The 7,366-nt window shown below is 38.0% G+C and overlaps 1 long non-coding RNA gene across 1 annotated transcript; it reads left to right on the top strand.

The window, feature by feature from the left end:
* The first annotated feature begins 2,760 nt into the window (after positions 1 to 2,760).
* On the top strand, positions 2,761 to 4,398 carry LOC147256994 (uncharacterized). The gene is made up of 3 exons (XR_015117440.1): positions 2,761 to 2,920; positions 3,174 to 3,388; positions 3,864 to 4,398. It is a non-coding gene; the product is annotated as an uncharacterized LOC147256994 (long non-coding RNA).
* The last annotated feature ends 2,968 nt before the right edge of the window (positions 4,399 to 7,366 follow it).

Raw genomic sequence — 7,366 nt, 5'->3', positions numbered from 1 at the left:
GTTTCCAAAGAAATTGTCCCAGACATCTCCACTTCTGAGGCCCATTCCCTCTCCAGTCATACCCCTTGCATGTCCAGTGGTGACGAAGTTATGTGGTCTTTTGCTACCCAAGATATTTGCACTGATGCCCCTTCTTTCCCAGCTGACACCCTCACCATGTCAACAAGTGCTGGCACCATCACTGTTGATGAGATGCTCACCATGTCCAGTGCAACTCCTGACATCTCCACTGGCAACCCACATGGGGTGTCGGTTGTCCCCACTGTCAATGCTAGCAGTAAAAGGCATTGCATCTTTGCAAATAGGACCTCCAGTGTGTCCCATGGTCCTATTCAACCCAGTGCATCTGGCAATACTTCATTCAGCACATCCTACAGGTCCATCTTTTCTAAATTTTTCATTTCTTCTCATACAGTAGTTTGTTTACAACGGGCAGCTGTCAAATGGCATATATTACACCTTTAAATAATGCACTGTCCATTCAAGAAAATGTAAGTTATTGAACCACCAAGGAAGGAATGACCAGTAGCAATGTAACTGTCTGTGGGAACAAACATCATATTTGTACCTTAATTATAAAATATTCCTGTTTTATTTTGTAGCACATACCTTGGACTATTTGAAGAAGAATACCTCTCTGATGACCCTGATCTCCAGGAAGCCATTTCCAGATCTTTAGAGTCCAGCGCAAGTGAGAGGTCATTAGAAGATATTATATAAAATATAGGTGTTGTAATCCAGGGTAACAAAGTATTTTCAAGCCTAGAGGCACGTAGCAAAAAGCATGCTGCAACCTATTGTTCTTCATATGTTATCCAGTCATTTCTGTGGTAATTCTGTCAACAATATACAATAGAACTATTTTTCTTAAATCATGGTGTAAAACTTCTCTGAATGGAAATTACCTGTGCTATAGCATGCATTATATTTCATGTGTATGTATGATTCCCTTTACACCTGGTACCAAAATGTCTTTTTTGTGATCAGATTTTAATCAGATAGTGCTTGACCCCATACATTTACACCTGGTATTTATAACTCTTTTAATGTTTTTTTTTTAATGTTGCAGCCAGAAAAACAGGTGGATGCTTAGATGTAGTTCACATGAAAATAATTGATTTTTACACTGTGAAAACATTTAAGTTAATTCTATAAGGGCAAGCAAGCAGCAACAACAGCACATCAACCTGAAATAAGCCTAAGCTTAAACTAAATAAACCTTGTGGACTTCTCACATTTACAGCATGTTTCCGCCTGCAGTGTTGTTGCATGTGGATTCGAGATGCATTTGCAATTACATTTGTGTTCAATGTGGTAAGAATACATCCCTAACCACCTTCAGAAGTGGTTTGGATTGAATAACAATCCGTCCTCAATTTGACTCGTTTTGAGTTGTTTTGTTTGCACCTGTACTTTAAGCGTTATCTGATTGCAATCTTATCACAAAAAGTGCAGTTTAATACGAGGCGTGAATGCCACTGTGTGTGACTTCGTGATTTCAGTGCCTTTTTGGATGAAGGGTGGTTTTCAGTGTTGTAAATTCTTCTCATGCTCTTTGCATTTTATGTGGAATCTATATCAGTAGGTTAAGTACTTCTGGAATAGCAAGAAAAAAGTTAAAGTCTTCCCTTATCCCTTTACCTCATCACATTTGGAAAATTTGATTTTTAATCAATATTAATAACTTGTGGATGTTGGATTATAGTTCAGTGTGTGAGTTACTGCTATTGACACAAACAATGACTTTGTTTTATTGTTTATTATTTCCAGTGATTTAGAGATGACTTTGGAGAGAATAAGGGAGCAGATTTCATCTACAGTAAATAATGACAGCACTGTGTGCTTCAATATCATAAGACGAAATGTGTGGGATGGAACATCCAGAGCCCTAGGCAGATCCCATTTTTCACCTGAGAAGAAGGTAGATGTCAAGTTTACTGATGACTATGGAATATCTGAGGGTGCCGTGGACAATGGAGGACCTACCCGGGAGTTTTTCCGACTCTGTCTTCATGAAATCAAGGACAAAATTGGCATCTTTGAGGGTCCACCTGATGCTAAAGTCCTCACATGCAACTCCAAAGGTACTTATGATTAAATGAGTTTTCAGAGAGAATTTTTTGTACCACTGTCTTGAACAGCAGGGGAGTCTGTATCTTTTTCTGAATGTGCTCCTGAGTCTCTTCAATGTGGTATTGTCCATGGTCCTATGGAGTTTAGTTTGGATTCTGTCCTCAGCAACCTCCAAGAGTGCTCAGCTTCAGACCAACAGCATTATATTAATACGGTATTAATCTATAATACCTTTTTGGAAATTCTGATAAAAATCAGCCTGAACATTTCTGATGTAACCATTTCACATGTGATGTTTAATTTCATTTGATAACAGCGATGAAAGATAATGGATACTTCAAAGCTGGCCAGATTATGGCAATGTCAATTGCTCATGGGGGGCAGAGTCCATGTTTCCTGTCTGAACTCTTGTATGAGTGTCTTCAAAAAAGGTCCAGATAATGTAAAGGCCAAGATTGAACATATTACTGATGAAGAAACAAGGTCACAGGTGCAGTCAGTGAGCACATTATCCTTTGATTCTATTAAATTTATCAACAAATTAGTCATTTTTCATGCACTGCGTTAACATGCAAGTTAAACAGTAAAGCTAACAGTTGTATGTCTTATGCTAAATAAAAGTCAATAAATATTTATTGTTTTCATATCCTAATGTTATGTTACTTTAATGGTTTCAGATCTTACAAGCTGAGACTGAATCACAACTGCAAGATGCAGTTGCACAGGCATCCAGCTTGATCAGTCTTGCAGGTCATAATGTTCGTATAACACTGCAAAACAAACAAGAGACTGCTTTGGACCTGACTCACTGGTATGTCCTCCAGCGGACCCGTGCACCTTTTGAAAGGTATGTTTATAGTTGCTGCCATAGATATTAAGAAAGAAGAAATATGTTTGTATAAGAACAATTTCAATGATGGATGTAGAATTCCATTTTAAAGTGCACCTGTGCAAGTCAAAGTATATATATGTTTTTGTTTGAAATTCATTGTGGGGGTTGCCCATGTGGCTCTGTTGGTAGAGGATAATACAGAACCTTCTGATGTGGCCGCTTTCAAATCGCCCTTCTACACATTCCAATTTTTTTCTCCTTTTAATAGGTTCAGAGATGGCTTAATGTCTCTAGGTGTTCTAGATGCTCTCCAGAGATACCCTCTACAGATGAAATGCCTTTTTTTGAAGGCTGAAAAGAGTTTAACAGCAGCTGATGTAGAGAATCTCTTCTGGATCATTCACTCTGAAAGAGGGAGTAATGCATTCCAAGAAGAGTGCCGTACCCTGGCTTTCTGGCAAGACTACCTTCAGGATGCTGAATGTAAGTTTGGCATTTCAGACAGTGCTTCAACAAGACAACAGACACTGTTTTGGCAGCATTACAATACTACATGACATTTGTAAAAATGGCAAAAATCATTTAGCATTTATTATTTAGACCATATTAGGAACATTAGGTACTTTTCCACAGCATTGCCTAGCCCAAAACACAGTTGTTCTAGCCGCTCTAAACATATTAGATTAAATTACCTAGAGTGTATGATTGAATACATAACATATATTGAAGTTAATAGTTTTACACAACACTAGTCTATAGCATTATGAACTTTCAAAGTACCGTGTCATTTCAAAAATAAAAAGTAATGCCTAATACTGGTTTAGGGGAATTTAACGACTCACCCTTCATACATTGCTGCATTACTTTAGTGGTATATGACTTTCTGAAAATAGTCAGAGTCATCATTAATTGTGATACTCTTTTTTTGTTTTTTTGTTTTTGTTTTAATGTCTTGCAGGTGAAAACGATGTCTCTCTGGAGGATATTCTTGTTTTCCTCACTGGATGTGACAGTGTACCAGCACTGGGCTTCTCCCCAAAACCAAGCCTTGAGTTCATCAGCCATTCCCGATTTCCACAAGCGAATACTTGTGAAAATATTCTTCGCATTCCAGTTCATGCAGAATACACTGCTTTCAAATCTGATATGACTTTTGCCATACGCAATTCCCCAGGGTTTGGAAGAGCATGAGAGGTAATATTATGGAGGGCTTTTAGAGCTTGAGTTGTGATAAGGATGTTTGTTTTTCAAAAATAATTGCTGTTATTTCATTTTGGTTTTCTTAGAGACAGTATTGGATAATGGCATGAAGAAATATAAGTAGAAATGTTTTTTGTTAATTTTCGAAGATATATTGCAAGCCATGGTTTTTGTTTCAGATTTAATAAGGTGCACTTGTACAACTGTACAATGTTTGTCATTTATCTCCACCCTTTGATATGACCCACAGCAATTGAGTAATTAGCGTAAATTATTTCCTCTAAAAGTTATGGTAAGGCCTTCTTAATAAATAGTTCTATATTCCTACTTTATATGGTCTGGTTCATTGTCATTTTAGTGTCTACAGGATATGTGTATCCAGGACATCTGGGTCATATTTTTTTGATTTGAAAAACTGTACACAAAATGCATTTATATATGTTCATCTTCATCAATAGGGTTAAATGAATGCATCATGTACAATACTACATAATATAATTGGGGTGGTCAGTAACTAAGTACATTTATCCAAGTATTCTTGTTAAATACAGATTTCAGTTCCTTTACTTGAGTATTTGTATGAAACTTTATATTTCTACTCTACACATAGTATGCTTTTATTTAACTAAAAGAACTGTAATATGCACAGCACATATCTGAGTCTTTGTGTGACAATGTATGACACCACAATAGTGTAACAACCGAACTGATGCAGCTATAAGACTATCTCTCAAGCTGGTCACATGCTCTGACAAAAAGTTCAATTCCATGATTTCCATCATCATTGAAGGGGTCGATGGACCATAACTCCACATTCCACTGGTGATCATAAGCGGGTTGCACAGGCACACGACTGAGTGGGCTTTGATGCTGAGGAAGTTGGAGCATTCCAATTGTCCACAGTTGCAGTGGGGACCAACTCTCCATTGTCCTCAGGCTGTGGTTGTTCCACTGGCTCACAAACTCATCCACAGATCTGTTAATTCTTGGGTGATAAACATGGTGAAGAGCTGTAATATGAAGAGGGTCAGTGCTGTCTAATAGTCCGGAATTTTCCATAAAGAGGAAAAGGTCTTTATAGTATGCTGACACAACCCTGTTTACTTCTGCCCACAATCTTTCGATCCTTTGATTATGGACACTACTTCCAACCATGAAACTTCCTCTGTTTGTTCCTCGATTCTCAATCATGAATCGTGCAACATCAATGTTCTCGCTACCAGCATCACCTCTGACACGATCTGGCAGTCCAAATACATTAACGGCACCCTGGAAAAGATGCAAGGCAGTCGATGCTCGGTTGTCTGTGCAACATCTCAGGAAGGTAATGCAGCGACTGTAGCCATCAACTGCTCCATGATACACAAATCCCCATGGATTTAACTTGTGGTTTGTGTCAATGTGCCTGAAATAAGAAGAAATTTGTTGTTATTGTTATTGTTGTTGTTGTTGTAATAAACTACACTGGATGTACATAAAAATGTAACTTCATTGGCTTTGCTGTTACTATATGTACTTGATAATAAGAATGTTCCTTGTATCAATATTTTGGGGAGAAATAACTAATGTTAATCAAATTAATAAAACAGTACATACCACACTTGATTTGGGGCAGATACATTGTAGACCCTCCGCTGAATTGCCCTTCGTCCTCTCAAGGCTCACCCCACTGGATCTACTGTTCTTAAACGCTCCCGTACCCGCCAACGCTGAACTCTGATTCTTCTTCCTCTCAAACTACCAGTGATATAGGTCTCGCCAGAACCTGGGGTTTGCCTGAGAATCTCAGCAATAAGTCGATCCAGATCGACATTTGAAATGTCAGTGAAATTCCCATAGTCCACCAGGCCGAGCTCTGTCCTGTGGTTGTACAGTGTTCGTATGTTTACAGACAGCATCCAAGATATGGCCATCCAGCTAAATCCTAAATCCCGCATGTGAATCAGCTGAGCAGCTGTTATGTTATACCTTTAATGAGAAAAAAGGAATGTGTTAATTCATTGAATAAATTCTTGTATTACCTTGCAACCTATAATAATTTCTATGTAATAATACATTATAACAACTTTGTAACTTCTTTATTGTACCGTGTACTTAGTATTACTCTCGGCCTGTATCAGCCTCCATCCCCATACCCTTATTTAAATAAGGGAGACGCGGGATGGGTGCCCATGGCATGAGCTTGTACATCAGCTCCCAGGTGGAATGTTACTTCCACCAACATCTCCATGAGAGACTCATAAATTCCTTCAAGAATGACGCATAATGTCCTTTCAGCAATGTTTTGTTGAACATTACTCATAAGTACTGTGAATGTTGCAATAATAGAGATATGATCCTCAAGGTGACGCGATATAGTCTCCAAACTGTTAGTGTCATTTGGAGTACAACCTGTGGCAATAAAGTTTTCCAGTTCCAGAAAGTATTGGAATAGTTCAACTGATGCCATTTTGTAAAACCAGCGTATTCAGAAAGCTATCACTTTGATGAAAATGATACAATAGGTTTTGGATCTCATTCAGTATTATCAAGCTTTTAAGAGTATATAAACGGTTCCCTCTCTCTCTCTATATATATATTCAGAGTTTCATTCAATATATTCAGAGTTTCATTCAATATATTCAGAGTTTCATATATATATATTCACAGTTTCATTCAATATATTCAGAGTTTCATTCAATATATTCAAAGTTTCATATATATATATATATATATTCAGAGTTTCATTTAATATATTCAAGGTTTCGGCAAATCTCATTTGCATTTGTCTGTCTGTCCACAGTCCGCTGTGTAAGTAACGTGTCCAAAGCTGACAATGTGTCGCCGATCATCAAATATGTTCAGTACTAAAATTATGTTCAGCCTGCATTGGTCTATGAATGTGGGCGATTCTTACTGTATATGAACAATATATGAAGAGCTACCCTTTCAGTTCACGAAATCCCTGCAGCCGCAGCAGCTTCTCCAGTCCCGGAGAAGTGCCGCGTCAGAGCGCAGTGCCATTACGCACGGCCGATCACTGTTTTACCTTCATTGAACCACCTGAAAACTATATCGAGCGAACCATACAGATCTAAATACGGACCTCTACACACAGCAGAGTGTTCCGTTAATAGTTCTGCTTTTTTATGAAAGAAAAACATGGCCGCCCGCAGGCACTGCCGTGAAGTCTGACGTCAGTCGAGTTTCATATATATATTCAGAGTTTCAATTCCATATATTCAGGATTCATTATATATATTCAAAGTTTCATTATATATA

This window comes from Aulostomus chinensis, chromosome 8 (assembly GCF_037954235.1).
Source record: "Aulostomus chinensis isolate RoL2024-O1b breed Wild chromosome 8, RoL_Achi_v1.0, whole genome shotgun sequence".
NCBI classification, from domain to species: domain Eukaryota; kingdom Metazoa; phylum Chordata; class Actinopteri; order Syngnathiformes; family Aulostomidae; genus Aulostomus; species Aulostomus chinensis.
This window is presented reverse-complemented; position numbering and strand designations above follow the sequence as displayed.